Genomic DNA, 21,012 nt, shown 5'->3' with positions numbered 1-21,012 from the left:
GTTTGTATTAACATGATTAGTGGCTGCCTGGAAAGCACAAGAACTCTATTATGCTTTAAATGATTGGCAGGTATTATGTGTTTGACACTTAAAAAGAGACTTTAATCTTTTGAGACATGTGGTCTATTTTTAAGAAAGACTGCAGTCTAAGCCTTTATTATGTCCTGTTCTTTGGGCAATGCTGCAGAGGGAATAGACCTAAAAAAATAAATACTGGCAATTTGACAGCTGGACTGTGTGCTTGATGAGTTGACTGCGGGCTCTGTGACAGATGACTCAAATCAGAAAATTTAAGGGGGCAACACTCAAATGTCAAAGAGTTTACACTACATTCATTTATTTCTCCCTTCAAAGCGCCTCACAGCTGTGAGGAGTCACAGCACTCAACAATTGAACCTAGTCACACTGAAGTCTTAATGTTATTTGTCTATTTCTCCAGCCTCGGGATGTCAAAGTTTCAAAAGACGTTCCAAAGATCATCACACAGGAGTATTTTTCTTCTAATTCCAAGAGCCAGTTAATTATAGTCAGATAAAAGGTGATCTGATCGTCTTACCACAGGCAATCTCATCAAACAAGGAGCCTACAGGCCTTGTCAGAATTCATCAGTATCCCCCGTCCACTCAGCCGGCCTGTGATGACTTTGTCTAGACGGACTTTCCTATCACGAACGGCAAGAGGGAACGATGAAATATCAAGCCCAGAAATATCATCTGATTGACCGTCGCCTATTCCCCAGCTGAGCTGTTCTGCCTGACTGTCTAAATGTGACTTCACTGTCACAGTGACAGAGTCAGTCATAGAGGTGGGAGTGAAATGCTGAGCATGGAAAAATTGAATGTTACTTTCCATTATTACCGCCATCATTTTGGTGTTGAGGCATTGCGCCCTTTCTGCCTACTTGAAATGAGGAGCCTCGGTTATGGAACTCTTACAAATGCTGCAGAGCTGCAATTGCTACTTCAGTACAAAGAGATTTTAAAGCAAACCAAAAGGCAAATGTGAACTCTGGACCCCAATAGAATTCTACAATGTTGCTGCAGTTCCCTGAGAACTCTCATTTAAATGAGCATGTTCCTGCTTAATCCATTTCCGTTTCCATTTTAAGAAACTCAACTTCTTTTTTAATTTGATACCAAATATCTGGCGTGTATAGCTTTTTAGACCGGGAACGATTTTAAAAAACAGGCATTATTACTAAAAACTTGCACTCTCTTGTAACCCCACCGTAACAATGCCAAACAATGAAAACATTCAAAGAGAAATGGATCTCAGTCTACCTAAAATAAGAGAAAGTAACTTCAGGTCATTTTATAACGAATATCAACATTTCTCTCTGTATGCTGAGTCTGACAACAAAACAGAGAAAAGCGAAGAGAAGAAGAGAAAACGTCCCACACTTCAACCCACACAGCAATGTTACAAGAGCAGACAACAGTAATGGGTAGTCTTTTGCAACTTGTATGAGAAAAAGATCACCGAATTTACATATGAGGAAAAGTCGCTGCGGCCCGGTCAGTCCTCCCGACCGATGGGAGCACTGCAAATAGGAAAACAGCATTGTCTCCAGCAAGGAAAGCCAGGTAGATCTCGCTGTTTAGTGACGGTGATTACGTGATTTTGAGCAAAAAAGAACTCACATCTTGGGCGCTTTCCATTGTGCACGGTGGTTCAGGATGTAAATGGTAAATGGACTGTACTTATATAGCGCTTTTCTAGTCTTTGCGACCACTCAAAGCTGCTTTTACACTACATATCACATTCACCCATTCACACACTGATGGCAGAGGCTGCTACGTAAAGTGCCCAACAGATATCACATTCATACCCGTTGGCTATGCCACCGGGAGCAATTTGGGGTTCAGTGTCTTGCCCAAGGACACTTCGACATGTAGCCTGAGGGAGCTGGGGATCGAACCTCCGACCTTCCGAATGAAAGACGACCGACTCTTCCACTAAGCCACAGCCGCCCCGTAACACAATCTTATGGCTTCCATAAGATTGTAAACACGAGGACGATTAGGCAGTGGAGCCATTTTTAGATCTGAAGCCAAAGACTACAACTCTGATGACAACATAACGACGTGTATTTCCGGTTCCAGCTAATCAGTGACAACTTAAAGTATCTACAATGCAATGGTTTATTTTCCGTTTGTGATACACTAAAAAACTTTAAAATGATGGGTGCTCTTGGGTGCGATAGTGAAATATAGAACGGGTGCTATGGGGTCTAGAGAGTTAAACTACAGAAGTTTCAATATCATTTATTTTGTTCCCGATACTACACCTAAGTATTGGCCTATAACGAGCACACCCCTCAAATACTATTGTCATACTATACTATAGACACACCTTTTGTCTCACCTAAGAATATATATTTGTTCTATTGTTTTGACCGGTGCCTGGTTGTAATTCAGTACAACCGCCAGACAGTGATTGTAGCACATCTGAAAGCTGTTTGCTAACCGCCATTAAATAACAAAAGAAGAAGAAATCATTAGTGCCAGGTGCAAGTAAAATGGGTGCAGTGCTGTGAGATTCTGTGTTCTGTGTGAAACTCCTTTGAACGAAAATGAGGTGAAGTTGTAAAACTAGAACATCATGAATCTACATTAACTACGCACAGTATAACAGGCTTATTCTCACTGTAAGAGAGAGAAAGAGGTCTGTTGCTTGCGCTCCGGTACCATGCGCTAATTTGGTTGCTATTGGCCAGCTCTGCCTTCAGTCAAAGAGGGACAGACACCTTCCTTCAACACCGACTCTGGTTGGCTATTGTAGGCTGAGAATCAGTAATGGAAGCTCCTATTGGTTCAAATGAGACCTCGGCTAAGAAGCTCTCCTCCAACTTTGATACTGGAACGGAGCGGCAATTCAAAGGGAATATGAAGTTATTACAGTAAATACACAGGGAAATGCAGCATTTCTGATGGCCGATTAGTAACGACGAACGGCGTACTTATTGTTGGAATAATGCTTTTGGACCTTTGGCAATGTACCAGGAGGGAATTTATGAAAATAATATGCATCAGTGAGCCTTCATCGGTGAGTTACATCAATTTTGTAAATGTTTGTTTATGTTCTGTTGCTGCTGTGGTGATTGGATCTTTTAATGGTGAATATCAATCGAATCTTGAGCTTGATCGTAGCTTTCCAATTAAGTGACACGAGTGGCAACATAAAGTTATCATCGTAGCTGCAGGGCAAATGTAGTAATCACGATGACGGCCCGCCGGCGGGCTGTAGAGTGGTAACGGGTTTTAGCGTAGTATAAGGAAACTATACTTACTTTAGCTGCTATGCCAAAACCACATTCAACAGGCTATCACGCTCGTTAGGCCCATACAGTAAAGCAACATAACCTCAGAAGGAGGAGGTAAAAATAGACTCCTGTGCTGTTTGTGCAGCCAACAACAGAGCAACTGCCGTGCTTTGCCCGTACCTTTGCCATGTTTATTTTACCGGAGCAGCGTTTGCGAGCGGAAAAAAATAGCACCCGCAAGGAAGTTTCAGGGGGCGGACCAAACATTTATCTGGGGCGGGGTCACCAATCTGGAGGAGGTGTTATTGCCCTTAATGATGTCATGTAGGGAAAAGCTGCAATCGGGCTGTTTCAGCACACATTTTCTGTAAAGTGGAGCAAGCAAGAGAGGGAGAGGATAGACTTTTCTCATTTCGGGGGGGTTTGTAGACAGGCAGGGGGCGCATATTATTGTTAGAAAACCATTCCAAAGTGAATTTTGCATAACATGGGACCTTTAAAAGCTGAAGGACTATATTAATAACCCAGTAAGGATGGGAAATGATTGCTGTCATTGTTGGCCTGGCTCAGTACACTGAAAGAACTAAAAACAAGCTGAGCACCTTGAACCAAGCTAAGCTTACGTTAAAGCAGCTCGGCTAACAGCCCCTCCTGAAGTCGTATATCTGCAAAAGAGCATCTGAGAAACCCTTTTACTTTGTGTTGTGTTTTTACTCTTTTTAATGACCTAGACTTAAAAATGTATGATGAGAATACATTTATTGCTAACACTTTGCTAGCCCTGACTCAAGTTTCCCTCTTAGCTAGCAGTGTGCTCTTCTTCTTTGCCCCTCTGAAACAGTATTTGCTACTGGCAGCCATGGCATATATTATTGATGCTACTGTTTTGGAGAAGAAGAAACATGTTGACTTTTTAGCGTACTAATAAATAGTGATATTGGATAGGTGTGTTGACTTGCATAGCCTACTTTCCGAAACCCAATACCACATTTGAAGAAGTATACAAGACTTTTCCCATTCTGGTATCAATATCAGAACAACTCAAGCTGAAACAATCCATTTTTTATCAGTTCATTCATTGAATGAGCAAACAAATCCCTGATTTAAGCTTGTCTCTCACCGTTTCCCCTCTCCATGCTACACTAATCTTACCTGCTGCTGGCTGAAGCCTAATATTTGACAATATGACATAAGAGAAATGTTAATCTTCTGATCTTAATCTTAACAAAAAATGAATAAGAATGTGTTCCCAAATGTCAAACTATTATTTTAACATTCACTGTTTCATCTGATGTGTTTACACATTAAGAACTGAAAAAATACGGCAACAACTTTAGACCTCACTCACTTTGACTGGGCCTTGCACACCTGTTTCAATATGCTTCCACGGTATGTATAGAACAACATACTGCTTTACATAGACTGATGACTTGTTTTTATGGAAGTTTCATGCACAGTTTCAGCACAATAAATGAGGCTATTTTAAGGTTGTTCTTATTTTCATGAAAACAAAGGCGCATGTTTTGCTGGGAAATGTGCCATCTCAGCACTTCACTCTGTGTTTGTGCCTTTTATTTGACTTCAGAAAAATCAACAGTGTTTGGAGGCTGAGAATCTTCCTGCTGTCACCAAATGGTAATTTTTCACATATATTATACAACCCTGAGCGACCATAAACTATGTTAACCATAGGACATGTTCCTGAAATCATAACCAGGGAAAAAGTTCATTGCCAACAACGTATACATCTCATTTCAGAGTGCTTATCTGCTGACTGCACAGTAGAGCAGGGCTCACACACTCTCTCACAAACACAGAGCTGTCCCATGGCTACCACTGTTGCCAACCAAGCATCTTTATTGCTATAAATAGTCACTTTTAATGCTTCCCTTGTGGTTTTCTTGCAGTTATTCATGGGGAATCAATGTATTATTTATGTAGGCGGTAGAAAACAATGATAATGGATTTTCTCACAAAGCTTTTGTTGACAAAAAACTTTTCTGTCGATGTGCATTAAGTATATTTGCTTGTTTAATGTGAAGGTGTCTAATGATAACTTCTGGACAGATGGGTCATAATCATTGTAAGGCTGTGATGACGTTCCTCTATCATGCACATGCATACACATGGCCATATCTTTCCTCTCGTATCTTCCCTCAGAGAAAAACATAAGACAAGACAGTGACTCACAGCGGATTGAGCGAAATGAACAGAAGAGTGAGAAACCGAAAGAGACAGAAAAGACACGAGAAAGACAAACAGAGGAGGAAAAGAGATGAAGTGATATGCAAATCATTTTGTAAAAGGGCATTCATTCGGGAAAGGGGAACTTTCTCTACCTCTTCTGAGATATGCTGCTGTCATTCTCTGCAGGAGTTATATGCAGAGTTTGTAGAAATGATTTCCCTTCATACAGGCAGTCTCAGTTCTTGGCACCTCCATCTATCACACACACCATATGTGAAATAGAAATAGACAATCTTTGGTGCTGCAGTGATTGAGTTAATTTTTTTCAAAACTTCCAATCAGGAAACTGTTATAGGAGTGCAATGCAAAATTAGGTTTTTTTTTAAAGCTCTCAGAGCCCCTTGTTTTGAAAGAAAAGATACAAGATGGAAACATCATGTGTCTTTGATTATGTGGAGTAGTTGTTTCTTTACATAATAATGAAAACGAAGAAAACCACCATGAAGATTTGTATCTAATGTAGGCCAAACCACAAATTCAAGTTTTGTTGCCTTTGTAGTGGCTCTGATACACAATACCTTACTTACACAAATGCTACTGTTATGGGAATCATTTTTGTCATTCTGACAAACGCCTGGCGATGATATACAGTAGAGGACATATAAATGTCAAACACAGAGACATGTTAGATAAGATGGGAAACAGAACAAAGTTGAGAGTAAAAGAAGATCAGGAGTATCCTTTTAGGAAAGGATCAAAACTTCTCAAACTAAGAACAAAAAATCCCCCAGAGAGAGATTTTAAGGTGTGTGGGAAGAAGAAACCAGACAAGCAGAGAGGAGCAGAGAACAGCTGAGGACACTCTATTAAGTTTGTTAGCAGCAACACGCTCACACGTACAGTGTCAGAAAGTTTTCAAACTAAATTCTCCATTTCCACATATCAAGCGTTTGCCTCAGCTTCTGGCCTGAGTTTCACCCTCATGTCTTTTTTTTCCAAATACTGAAGTGGTTTATGTCTCTTAAGCTCATTTAAGCTAATCGGCACAGCCTGATCAGTTTCGCCTATATGTCATATCTGCATGCTCTTTTCTCAACTATACAAAAAAAATAAATATCATAGTGATGTACCTAATAATCACATACTTTATTGCAGTGCTGTAACACCTAAAGGTTTGTGCCAACTTTGCAATGCAATCTACTTTTATTGACCTTTTTTTGATTGTTTAAACCAGTGCTTTAGGCTAAATAGGATTTCCTAATATTGTATTTCTTCTAAATTAAATGAACATATATTCATATTTAAAACAACAGTTTGGGTTAAGCTCATGCTGTGAATTAATCCAGCTCCTTTGCATCCAAACAACTGCCAATGGAAAATAACTGCAATTGCTTCAGGTACATTTGCATATGTATGAATGTAAATTTTTTAAGTTGGGAAAATGGGTTTACACAAGTGCTCCAAGGCTTCTGTATGTGTGTGTGTGTGTGTGTGTGTTTTCATTCCGTGTGTTGAATGCTGCTGTGCAAGTTTTTCTCATGCAGCCTTGTAACATCTCCAGATTTCAGTCTATATTAAGATCAAACAAGCCCTTGATCTCTCAGTGTTCAGCTATTTTTCAGCCATCAGAAGCATCACAAAACCATCCTCTTGATGCAGCTGGAGATAAAGAAGTCGTTCCCTTCAGAGATTTCTCAATATTCCTGCAGTATCGTGCCAGTGCAGATATCCCTCGTCCATGCAATCATTTAATCCAGAAGTAGATTCAATTGTGTTTTATAGGGGCTCTTTGTAGTTTTTGTTATGTGCTGTGTAAGGAAAAGAAAAGACAAAGATTATCAGCTGACTGCAACCATTGTAGGTACAATGGTAAAACTGTGCGACTATGGTGATGATTCTTGTATTTTTTAACTTAACCTGCTCATGTGACTTTGTACATCTTGAAGACACAAAGACCCCTGCAAAATTACTGCACACAACTTAAAGATACAATCTCGAAGATTTCAATTTTAGGGCTCTTGAGTGCCTCCCACTGGTGATAATCATTAGTCGCAAGAGCACTCTTCCCAATTTAATCAGACGTATACAGCTGGCTCTCTTTGTCATGGTTCTAACTCTTGATTTTCCTCGCTTTCAGTTTTAGACTGTTTGCCTTCATCTGAGCATCAAATTTGTTTCTTTTTCTTTGGATTTTCACTTATTTTTGAAGTTGTATCTGTAGTCATCGATCTTTTCCTTGTTTGTTCAGCCATAGTAGAGATACATCAAAGGAGACTGTATCTGTTACACAGAGTGCGTGAGCGTATTGCGTCAGGTGAGCGTATTGCGTCATTGCGTCATTTCCTGTTTTCTCGCTGCTACTGTGTTGTTCTGTGCTGTTTGTAGCTGCTGCTAGAGCTCGAGCTAAATCGATTAATCTGCTGTAATTATCATCACTGTGGTTATTCAGCTGCTGTGTACTTAAAAAGACACTAGTTTTCATCAAGCACTCTCGTTGTTGCATTAGCGTCATATCTGCTAAACCCTTAACTTTATACTCGCTTAGCCGTTAGCTTAGCAGCTAGCTTAATCAATTGAAATGTCTTCTCCTTCTCCCTCCTGCTCTCCTGATCTGCCCTGTTCGGTGTGTCAGATGTTTAGCTCTACCTCGACCTCCTTTACGGATAAGGGTACTTGTATGAAATGTAGTATTTTTGGAGCTATGGAGGCGAGGATCACGGAATTAGAGACACGGCTCCGCACCTTGGAAAACCAAGCATCGCTAGCTGCTGTAATCAGCAGCAAGCCCCCAGGGCCAGTAGCCGGTGCGGGCCGACCTAGCGTAGCTTCTCCCCCGGCAACTCCCGAGCAGCCTGGATGCAGTGGCTGGGTTACTCTCAGAGGGAAGCATAGCCACAAGACGAAGCACACGGTTCACCACCAACCACTTCACGTTTCGAACAAGTTTTCCCCACTCAGCGACACACCCGCTGAGAAACCAACTCTGGTTATTGGCAGCTCCATAGTCAGAAACGTGAAGTTAGCGAAGCCAGCGGCCATGGTGAAATGTATTCCTGGGGCCAGAGCGGGCGACATCGAGTCAAATTTAAAACTGCTGACAAAGGATAATCGTAAATTTGATAAGATTGTAATTCATGTCGGCGTTAATGACTCCCGGTTACGTCAATCGGAAGTCACTAAAATTAATGTTGAGTCGGTGTGTGCATTTGCAAAGACAATGTCGGACTCCGTAGTTTTCTCTGGACCCCTGCCCAATCTGACGAGTGATGACATGTATAGCCGCATGTCATCATTCAACCACTGGCTGTCGAGGTGGTGCCCAGCAAACGATGTGGGCTTCATAGATAACTGGCAGACATTCTGGGGAAAGCCTGGTCTTATCGGAAGAGACGGCATTCATCCCACTTTGGATGGTGCAGCTCTTTTGTCTCGTAATATGGCTAAGTTTGTTAGTCGTAAAACCTGACAAACCAGAGTTGAGACCAGGAGGCAGAGCTGTAGTCCTACACACTCCTCTGAGCTTCCCTGTGAGCAGTTTCCCAGCCACAATGTTAATGTTATAGAGACTGTGTCTGCCCCCCAACCCAGGCCTTTTATTACAGTTAATTCAAACTCAAATAAAAAAGGAGTAAATCAAAAAAATTTAATAAAAATTAAAACAACAACCAAAGTTATGCCAAAAAATATGAGAATTAAATGTGGTCTGTTAAATATCAGATCCCTGTCATCTAAAGCTCTATTAGTGAACGATCTGATATCAGATTATCATATTGATTTACTCTCTTTAACTGAGACTTGGCTGTGTCAGGAAGAATATGTCAGCTTAAATGAATCCACTCCTCCCAGTCATCTTAATACTCATACTCCTCGAGACACTGGTCGAGGTGGTGGAGTGGCTATTTTCAGTTCTAGTCTTCTAATCAACCCTAGACCAAAACTTAGTTTCAGCTCTTTTGAAAGCCTTGTTCTGAGTTTTTCACACCCAGCTTGGAAAACTTTACAGCCTGTTTTATTTGTGATAGTATACCGCCCTCCTGGCGCATACTCTGATTTTCTAACTGAATTCTCAGAGTTTTTATCAGATTTAGTCCTGAGTTCAGATAAAATAATTATTGTAGGGGACTTCAATATTCATGTAGATGTTGATAATGATAGTCTTAGCATGGCATTTATGTCCCTTTTGGACTCTATTGGTTTCACTCAAAATGTAAACCAGCCTACTCACCGCTTTAACCACACCCTCGACCTTGTTCTAGCTTATGGCCTTGAAACCGAAAACTTAATTGTCTTCCCACAAAATCCTCTTTTATCAGATCACTATTTAGTAACATTCGATGTCCTATTAACCGACTACTCTCCAGTTAACAAAAATGTACTCACAAGATGTTTGTCTGATAGGACTGTAGCTAAATTTAAGGAAACAATTCCAGCTGCATTTAATTCTTTACCACATCTGTTTACTGCAGAAAGCTCTTATGCTAATGTTAGTCCCTCTCAGCTTGATCAGTTTGTTGATAGTACTGCAGGTTTGCTGAGAAGTACTCTAGACTCAATTGCCCCCTTAAAAAAGAAGATTATTAAACGACAGAGGCTAGCTCCATGGCATGACTCAGAAACTCGTAACTTGAAGCAAATGTCGCGTAAATTTGAAAGAATGTGGCGATCCGCCAAAACAGAAGAGTCTCGTTTATTCTGGCAAAATAGTCTTAATAAATACAGGAAGGCCCTACGGCATGCTCGGCATGAGGTGTCTACTACTCCTCCCTCATAGAAGAACATAAAAACAATCCCAGGTACCTTTTCAGCACTGTAGCCAGGCTGACAGAGAGTCACAGCTCCACTGAGCCAAGTATTCCTATAGGCCTCAGCAGTGATGATTTCATGAGCTTCTTTAATGAAAAAATCCTAAAGATAAGAGACAAAATTTGTAACCTCCAGCCGTTAACTGGTGCAGATGTATCTTTGGAAACTGCTCAAAAACCTGATGTTTACCTTGACTGTTTTTCTCCAATTGACCTTCCTGAGCTAAATTCTCTGATATCTTCGTCTAAACCATCAACCTGTCTTTTAGACCCGATTCCAACCAAGCTGCTTAAGGAAGTCTTTCCCTCAATTAGCACTTCTTTACTAGATATGATCAATATGTCTTTATCGACGGGCTATGTACCCCAGTCTTTTAAACTAGCTGTAATTAAGCCACTTCTTAAAAAGCCTACCCTAGATTCAGGCACCTTAGCTAACTATAGACCTATATCTAACCTTCCTTTTATCTCAAAGATCCTTGAGAAAGCAGTCGCTAATCAATTATGTGACATTCTTCATAACAACAGTTTATTTGAGGACTTTCAGTCAGGATTTAGAGTCCACCATAGCACTGAGACAGCCCTTGTGCGAGTTTCAAATGATCTACTTACTGCTTCAGACAGAGGACTTCTCTCTGTACTCGTCCTGTTAGATCTTAGTGCCGCTTTCGACACGATAGACCATCACATCCTGTTACAGAGATTAGAACATTTAATTGGCATTACAGGATCTGCACTAAGTTGGTTTAAATCTTATCTATCAGATCGATCTCAGTTTGTTAATGTTCATGATGTGTCCTCTATGCAAACCAAAGTTAGCCATGGAGTTCCACAAGGTTCTGTGCTCGGACCGATTCTTTTTACCTTATATATGCTTCCTCTGGGTAATATCATGAGGAAACACTCCATTAATTTTCATTGTTATGCAGATTATACTCAATTATACTTATCTATGAAGCCAGACGAAACCAATCAGCTATCTAAACTAGAAGCATGCCTTAAGGACATAAAGATCTGGATGACTAGAAACTTTCTGCTACTTAATTCAGACAAAACTGAAGTTATTGTGCTCGGCCCAAAACACCTTAGAGACTCTTTCTCTAATGATATAGCTGCCCTAGATGGCATCAGCCTGGCATCCAGCACTACTGTTAGGAATCTGGGAGTTCTATTTGATCAGGATATGTCCTTCATCTCCCACATAAAACAAATATCAAGGACAGCCTTCTTTCATCTTCGCAACATAGCAAAAATCAGACACATCTTGTCTCAAAACGATGCAGAAAAACTAGTCCATGCATTCGTTACTTCCAGGTTGGATTATTGTAACTTGTTACTATCAGGCTGCCCTAATAAGTCACTAAAAACTCTGCAGCTGGTACAAAATGCTGCAGCACGTGTGCTGACAAGAACTAGGAAGAGAGATCACATCTCTCCTGTATTAGCCTCTCTGCACTGGCTTCCTGTAAAATCTAGAATAGAATTTAAAATCCTTCTTCTTACTTACAAAGCTCTTAATGGTCAGGCACCATCATATCTTAAAGAGCTCATAGTGCCATATTACCCCTCTAGAACATTGCGCTCCCAGGATGCAGGCCTGCTTGTGGTACCTAAAGTCTCTAAGAGTAGTGTTGGAGGTAGAGCCTTCAATTACCAGGCCCCCCTCCTCTGGAACAATCTACCAGTCAAGGTCCGGGAGGCAGACACCCTCTCTTCTTTTAAGAGTAGACTTAAAACTTTCCTCTTTGATAAAGCTTATAGTTAGGGCTGGCTCAGGCTTGGACTAGCCCATAGTTATGCTGCAATAGGTTTAGACTGCCGGGGGGATCTGACACACCAAGCTTCTCTCTCTCTCTCTCTCTGACTCTCTGACTTTCTCTCTCTCTCTCTCTCTCTCTCTCTCTCTCTTCCTCTCTCTCTGACTCTCTCTCTCTCTCTGTCATATTAATGCAGCTCATTAACTCTGTATCTTCTGGTCCCATTAACATTACTAACCACATATCTTCCCGGGAGTTCTTGTGCTCCCTTGTCTTGAAGGTTCCTGAGGATCGTTGCTGCAGACCACCTGCTGCTGTGGACCTGCTCGACTGCAACAACTACTAACATCAGCCTTCCCCATAGTATCATTATTGTTGCTGCTAATGCTAATAGTAGACCTGTTGACTTCAACTGTTACAATTACGATTACCTCAGCCTTTATCATTACTCTGCTTCTCTCGCTAATTTATTTATTTATTTATTTATTTAGCCAATCTTCACCCTAGTCTATCACTATTATTGGCATTGTAACCATAAGTATGTGTCTGTTGTTGTTCATGTAACAAGGACATATGTTGTTGTGGTAACAAGAACATATGTTGTTGTTGCTCTCTTTGCCTGTCTCTATCCTGCATCTCCTTATATTCCATTTTCGGCCCATCCAGTCGAGGCAGATGGCTGTTCAACATGAGTCTGGTTCTGCTCGAGGTTTCTGCCTGTTAAAAGGAAGTTTTTCCTTGCCAATGTGCCGAATTGCTAAGTGCTACTCATGGTGGATTCATGTTGGGCCTCTCTTTAGAGATAACCCTGGTTATGATTTGGCGCTACACAAATAAAATTTGATTGAAATTTGATTGATTGATTACCATTTCCTCACAATGCTTACAGAAACCGGAGGTGCAGCCGCTTAGCTCCGCCTACACTGTCTGGCAGACCAACCACTGCTGGGTGATGGAAAACCTGTGACTGACTGGGCGCCGCTTGTTTTCCACGAATGTCAACACAGACACCCAATCCATAAAAATACGATATACTGCAAATGCAAAGGCTTTCATCAGTGGGCCATAGGCTCAGTCACCATTGTGTTACCTCATTCGGCGATAGTGACTTAAAATACATTTTATTTAAATGAAAAAGTTTGTGATTGTTACTTTGACAAGCCACTGAATCATCACCAAAAGACAAACATAAAGCTCTGATATTGACTATGACCGTTGTTCCTGTTTTGATCAAAAACTAGGCCAACAAAGTGATGAACCTAAAAGATGAAAATAATTATTGATTGTTTTTTTCTTTTGGGTTGTGGTCTGCCCTTTGAGATGCTGAAAATCTGGGCCAATCACAGCATTTTAAGTGACCTGCAGTGACTCGGGCTGGATATGTATATCACGATATATCATGTTTTCTGGTAAATTAACAAATAATTAGTCTATATGAAATAACCACATGGTAAAGCCTATTTTTTGAATCCTGTGTGACTTTACAAATAAAAAGTTCAGAGTTTCCGTTTTCACTTGGGCTGAGCCTGAGTCGTGCAAGGATTAGAACATAAAGCATTGTCAAAATGACATAAAAATTGCCGTAAAACAGTTTAGCTGCTGGTTTTGTGACATCATGGTAGAGACATTATAGAAAAACAATACGATTGACATTTTCATATTGTTTTAACGATAGATATTGTCATATTGCCCAGCCCTAGGTTAAATCACAATTGAAATCAAAACAGTTGAGGTCCGTACAAATTTGACTGCTTGAGCATTTGTGTAGTCTGTGTTTATTAGCCAAAAAAAACAATGTATCAAATGTACAAACATTAGCTGTTCTAGCTAACAAGCTACCAACTGTGTTGTGTATGTGATTAAAAAGTCAGATTCTGACTGGCCTCAGAATTTGCCAGGAACTTATTTTCCTTGACCGTGTTTCATTTCCTCTTGACTCACTACGTGTAATCTTTTGTTTAATTTTGTACTTGAAATAAATTATAGGCAAAATTGCTGCACCTGCGCCACACCTAATCCTAAATAATCCGACAACATGAATTTCAAATGTTTATTAGACTAGTCAAGAATTGCTGATAGCTGTACATTCAACTTAGTGTTCGAAGGTAGATCAACATCAATTTTAACTAGACTTTTAAGCTAATGACTTATTTTAGCTATTAGATGTTTTAATCTAATGTTGAGCTGCACGTGAAGGAGGCTCGTCATTAAAGATGTTCACTACACGGCTGCACTTCAAAGCTTTTATAATAGTGGCATAAGAAGGTCTATACTAAACACGGACATACAAGAAGTCCTCTCTCTCTGTATGTGTGTGTTTCTCGTCTGACGCTGCACATGACAGACAGCAGAGGCACAACATGCGGGGAGGATTTTCTGCAATTATTAAATATTGGATAGAAGATCTATGACAGATAAAACAAGAAACATGAGAAAATTAGTCTCTAAAATTACTTGAGTGGCCTTTATGTGTGGGAAACATTGCCGTGGGTGTTACCTTCCTGCATGCACATTCAAACCTCTGCAGATGATCCAGAACGCAGCAGCACGACTGGTCTTCAATCAACCCAAAACGGCCACTGCTCATATCCCTCCACTGTCACCCGGTTGCATGCATCAAATTCAAAACCCTGTTGCTTGCTTACATACAGCAACAAAAATAACTCCTGCCTACCTGAACGCCCTCATCCAGGTCTACACTCCCTCCGCCCACTACGCTCTGCCAATGGAAGGGGCCTCGTACTCCCATCACAACAGGGTCCTAAGTCACTAACTGGACTCTTCTACTATATGGTACGCAGGTGGTGGGATGAGTTACCAAACTCCATTCGGTCCACAGAGTCCCTTTCCACCTTTAAGAAAAAGCTAAAGACCCAGCTCTCTATGAACACCTCTGACCTTAATGATATTGATGCCATTGATGATGACGACATTGAGGATGTAGTTTATGCTGACTGGGATTTTCTCCCCTACTTCAGCATGACCAATAAAGAGCAGCATCTCCAAAGAGCAGAACTGAACCTTGCGAATTATGAACACTGAAGGGAACTGCTTTGTTAAGTTTACAGCCGGCCAAGATTGTGCTCCTGAAATGCCCCGTGTTCCCTGATGCAGCTGAAAAACAAAGGTGTAGAGATTGGACAGACAAAATATGAGATAAGTCTGGATTTGTATAGTGGGCTTTTAGGGGGCTGAACAAAACATATTTATGAAATTGTGCCACCTCTAAACTTAGTTTCAAATTCTGTTTGAAGAGACGGTGAGATAAAGGAAATTACTTCTGTCTCAGTTTGTCTGTTGCAGTGGTTTCATCAATCAAAATTGATTTAGATTCAAGTTGTTGCAGTTCATGCTGTGAGAGAGGGAAACAACTACTCCATCTATGCCATCCAACTATTCTATTCAAACAAACATTAAAATGTAACCCGTCTGAACACTAAGTGTTCAGCTAATGATGAACTATTAACAAATCGATATTCTAAACTCCACAAACTACAGTGATGGAGTTGTTTACATTTTCATATGAAAGCCCTGATCTGTTTTTTAGTGTGCATGTATATAACTAACCTATAACCTAACTGATCAGTTACCAGGCTGTCAGCCAGCGGGGATATTTGGCTGCAGTTTCTAGTAAATCTCCATTAACACACATTCTGACTAATTATATACATGAGTCTGGGCTGAGAAGCTTGCGTTGCATTCTGGCAAGCTACAAGCTACATTGCATATTTTTCTGTATCTCAGCCAACAACCTATCACTTTTCCCTCATATTACTCAAGCAGCCTTGTAAATATAGAAGTTTAGCCACATTAAAAGCTACTCTATGTTTTGGCTTCTGGCAAAGCAAATATATTAATGTAAGAGCAGCCAGAGTTCCCATTCTTCCCGGTCCTTACTGGCATCATATCACCCGCACGTGTCTGCCTTCTAATAGATAAAGGGTGGGTCACTCAACCTCCAGAAGCAGGCTGCAGCCTATCTCACCTTAGGGCTAATCATTCCTCCAGAGACATCATAGTGACAGATCTATTGCCCAATCAGGACACCCCCACTGAACCAATAACACCACCCCCACATCTAGTGGTAATCAAATACCTGCTAACATTGGATAATAGAAAGGGTGTGTGTGTGTGTGTGTGTGTGTGTGTGTGTGTGTGTGTGTGTGTGTGGCAGTCTAAATATGTATGTATGTGTGTGCACATGATCAATAGCAAATCTCTGGTGTGAGGAGGAGAGGGATGGATATCAGGCGAGAGTTCAGAGGTCAGTCATTCCTGCAGCCTCACCACTATACGTCCGTCTGGTGTTCCTTCAACAACACAAGGCTGGTATCTTCTTTAATTATTAGAACAGCACCTTGTCACTGATATATTTCCCACCTCTTGAGTGCACTGTAGCAGCTTTGTGTATCTGTGGCTCAATAAGGCAGCAACAAAATAACAGTTTTTTTTCATTAGAATAAATTTGACACGTTTGTATCTGGTTTTCAAGAGCACTCACTTCCTTCTGCTTAAGACACATGTGACATTTCACTTGTATGTTTTGATTTATCACTTGCGATGTGAAGAGGTAATCATACACTACAGCTGAATTCCATTGCAACAAATCTCACGGGATGCTCTACTCCGTTGCAGGCAACCCTCACGTAGTCCTTCAGCTGGAGAGTAGAGTGATAAAACAGGCATAGTTATGCCATAAAATCTCACCAAGTGCAGCTTTATCCTATTAAAGCTGACCTTGCAGGGATAAATGTGGAAGCGCATAAACCACATCGAGGACAGACACAAAGATTGCAAACAGTTAGTGTTGAAAACAAAAACTACATTAAAATGAAGCAGTGGTGGTGAGAGCAGAAGACCAAAATCTACCACAATTTTACGATCCAATGTTTAAGCTGAAAATAGAACAATAATAAATTACACGTTTATTTAGTCATTGTTAAAGTCAATCTAGTAATAATTAAATGGTTTATTATGCAAGGACTAAATTAAGATCAGGCGTCAAAATGATAAGGATTTACATCAGATGAAAATTTGATATTCATCACAACTGCAATGAAAAATGACAACAATTACAATCAAAGACGGTTAAATAAGCACTTTTGCTGCTGCTGATGTCACAGGTGAACATCAGACCAGTATGTCATTGCCAGGCATGGTGATGTCATTATGACCTCAGTCGGTTTTGTTATGCGATTGGTCAAGAGTGACATAACATTGCAAGGAAGGGCGCACACACGTCATTTAGCAAAACAAGGCTTCTGTATAAGTAGTATAGAATGGAACCTTCACACAGGCATTCCTGCATGCATTCATTTGACCAAGAGAACAGTTGTGTGCCAGCTGCATGCATCCTCAAATCTAACACACACACACACACACACACACACAAATGCATAAATGCAGACTTGTGCTGTTATGTATGGTGGGTGTATGCCAACAGCTATCTCACATTCAGCAGGCCCTGCTGACAGCCAGGGAAAGTCTCACCTGATGCCCAGCCACCTGCCATCTGTCTGCTGAATAATACCATGTCTGCTATACACTACAGAGACCAGTATGAATACCTCTGTCAGATATAAACACACACAGTACAAACTCACAGGTTCCAGCAACAAATAGCTGGTTGAAATATGTTCCTCTCTGGGTGGTTGATGATATCTTATTTTCAGTACCCAGCCAAAGAACACAAAGACCAGTTCAAAATCAAAAGCAGTAAAGGCAATAATGTTAGTGTAAGCAGACAGGAAACACAATATCCTCATTAAAGAGAAGCCAATTATAAATAAGCAAGACTTTTTAGAGCAATATAGCCTACAGTATATGGCAACATTGACTTTTTCTACAATGAGGGTCCAGATCATTCGGTAACCGGTCTGCTGAGCAATTTAGCTCATCTGCATTGCTTCTCAACTGTAAATTCTCCCCTGATTGTTTTAATTGTATTGTTGGTAACAGCCTTGAAGCCTGCATGCATTTGGACCTTATGTGTTTAAAAAAAAGCAGCTGTATGATGAGGTTATAGAGGACCAAAACAAATTAGTAAAAAAGAAGCCCTTACACATAACAGATGACTCTTATTGGTTTGACATTTTCTTTCAATGCACAAAAAGAAGATGAGGTTGCTCTACTGTATTTCTATTTCTAGTTCTCTAATTCAGGCTGAGGCCAGTGCTGCACATTCACAGTACTCAATAAGATGAAAGGAGAGAATGAGATGAGATGAGAAACATGCTGCAATGAATTAATGTCAAGGTTACACTAAACCGCTCATCAAGGCATCTTAATAAGCATGAGATTTCAGTCTCTCAGTGATCAGAAAGGCATTACTGCGCCGCGCATGTCTAGGGGGCTTGTTGAGGAGGGATATCCACCCTCTAATGTTGGGGGGCGGGGAGATGGGCCAAAATGTTCCTGCTGGACTGGAGACACATTTGCTCGGTAACAGAGGCAACACATTCTGCACAGATTTTCGTGTACGTTCTAAATGTAGGATGCCCGGCACTGGAGCGCACATTTCTGCAAAACTGGTATTTGTAGGAGCGTAAATTAGCGCTTGAGGGCGGTCACTGTTGCTGATAGAGACAGGTGTCCGTCTAAATACCGATTCTTTTCAATCATTAAAACACAATTTCTTACTATTTTGTCCCAGAATCGGCGGCGGAATCTGTTACATTTACAAAGCCGTCTCCCCTACGAGCTCTAATTTGTTTAATCGAATCAGACTCCCGTGTTTTGACTTGATTAAGGTCCGAACTTGCCTCAGCAACAGACAATAGCTGCACAGTCCCGTTTCTTCGCACTTCTCCCCCACACACAGCATCTGCAGACATCACACACACTTACCGCGATGGGATGAAGCAATATTCCAGACAAAATTCGAATCCATTAAAGAAAAAAGGAGGAGAAAGGGGCGAAAAGAACCCGTGAGCACTCCCACTACTACTCGTACTACTACTCCATCGGCTCAGCACAGCTCGGTTTGTGATGAGGATCACGCAGCGTGCGAGCGCATGAGGATGGATGCTGTGCCTTGTCGGGGGGCGGGGACAAGACGCGTACTCGGGTCCACTGGAGCGTACTTAATTCTATGTAGGGACCTTGTGTTACAAGCAAGGAGGCTGTCTAGCCCGCATATTCCCAGCGAGCATGCCCTATGGACCCCCAGGACCCATAGGACCACGTCTTTTTTCTTACCTCAAAGAGACTACAGCGGGGTGTCTTTAGTTCAGCTTAATTTTCATGGAGCTGCACATGTTCACATCTTAGACTGGGTAAATGGTTTGTTGTGGCTGCTGTGGTACTTGATTTTGATATGAGAGAAGATTTATAGACTACTTGTAATGTTTTTTAACAGAAGAACTTCAGAGATTCTGTACTCATGTATTCACATTAGAAATTATTGTATTTGATAAAAGGCTTTTCATCATGTTTCCCATCTTAATTTATCTCAATTAGATAATTATGCAGCACTAAATGTCTAAATAAATAGATAAATGTTTACTCGACATTATAAAGAGGTACACACAGCAGCTCCAATGATACAATTATAAGAAGTACCAAGAACTTATTGCACTCTAAGGCTTTTTTTGAACCCCAAATCTTGACTTTAGATAAAGGATTTAGTCACAAAACATGTACAGTGACATTATAAAACGGCTCATACCAAGAAAGCAATATTGTGGTAGCCTAGTCATTTTAGAGGCTGGTTTCATAATTACTTGTTATTAAAATATATTGACAAGACAGTGAGACTTTAATTGTTAAAAACTAACCTGGAGGAGCCTTTAAATGTAGTTCCTCCAATAGCCACTAGATGCTGGCTCCACAACAAACAAAAGCACCACTGCCAATGTGTTAATGGGACTTTTTTTTTTTTTAAACAACATTGCTGCCTGCTGGTTGTAAACTAAGACAAATATGACCCAAAAATACTGAGAATAAATAGGAACCAAACATAACAACTATGATTATAGTATAAGCTAAACTATGGTACTATACAGCAAATAACACTTTCTATGTCATATAGTAATATGCACGATATTATCAGCACATTATCGGTATCTGCAGATTATGGTGTTATAGTCAGACAGCGTACGTCCATCCTCGAGCTGCTTTCCAGCGAAGATCAACCTCTGCTGATCAGAGATACCCTCTTTGTCCTGGATTTTGGCTTTGACATTTTCAATAGTATCATCGGCAGATGTGTCATTTTTCTGCCAATTTTTTCGGCAAACAATGCTTTAATTCTGCCAAATGCTCGATGAGTGCCTTAAAAAGCTTGACGTAATGCTACGGCATTAACTCGCCGCAAGTGTGCTTGCGCACTGCCTGCAGCACGCCTCTTTCATCAAGCGTGAAGAAGGGTGCAAGATGTCTGCAGTACAGTATGGCAGTTTTTCAAAGTTTGGTAAACAGCAAGGTTGATTTCATGTTATGTATTTATTCTGTGCAATAAGCAAAATTTGTCCTAGTTGTGTCAGGGTTTTGAGTTAAACAAAAAGGTGAGGACCCAGATGCAGACTTAGATAAATAGGTTTAATAAACAGAAGGCAAAAAATGCAAAAACAAAATCTAACTCCAACAAAAGACAAAAAGGAAAATCAAAAAGGCGGAGCAAAAAACTTACAAAACCAGGAACAGGTAATCCAAGAGACATGAGGGGTTAGGGGAAGCACGAAGAATATCCATCATGGACATAGACAAAACTCCAGAGAAGGACGACACAGGATGGACGACATAGACTCACGTACGATGGATCACAACGAACTAGCCACGAGACAGGGGAGCACAAAGACTAAATAAATTTAGGAGGTGAGGCAGGGCACATAATCCAACAGGCGGGAAAACACACAAAGGCAGGAAGTAAAACAAGACAAAACATACATAGGGAAAGAACTACAAAATAAAACAGGAAACACTAAAAACCAAACTCAGGACTGTGATAGTAGAACTCATGCAGAAAATCTCTAGACAAGAAAACACAAATGAATTACATAACTAA

General features: G+C 40.7%; 1 protein-coding gene across 1 annotated transcript in view; it reads right to left on the bottom strand.

Moving 5' to 3' along the window:
* Window positions 1–18,974, bottom strand: part of plppr1 (phospholipid phosphatase related 1) — a 73,931-nt gene extending 54,957 nt beyond the window's left edge. Inside the window, exon 1 of the mRNA XM_069673206.1 lies at window positions 18,855–18,974. The gene's annotated coding sequence lies outside the window, so the exon portion shown is untranslated. The remainder of the gene's footprint in view (window positions 1–18,854) is intronic.
* Window positions 18,975–21,012: the final 2,038 nt, after the last annotated feature.

Source organism: Semicossyphus pulcher, unplaced genomic scaffold (genome assembly GCF_022749685.1).
Source record: "Semicossyphus pulcher isolate SPU_LCO1_2020_fin unplaced genomic scaffold, fSemPul1.0.p SCAF_22, whole genome shotgun sequence".
NCBI lineage: Eukaryota > Metazoa > Chordata > Actinopteri > Labriformes > Labridae > Semicossyphus > Semicossyphus pulcher.
This window is presented reverse-complemented; position numbering and strand designations above follow the sequence as displayed.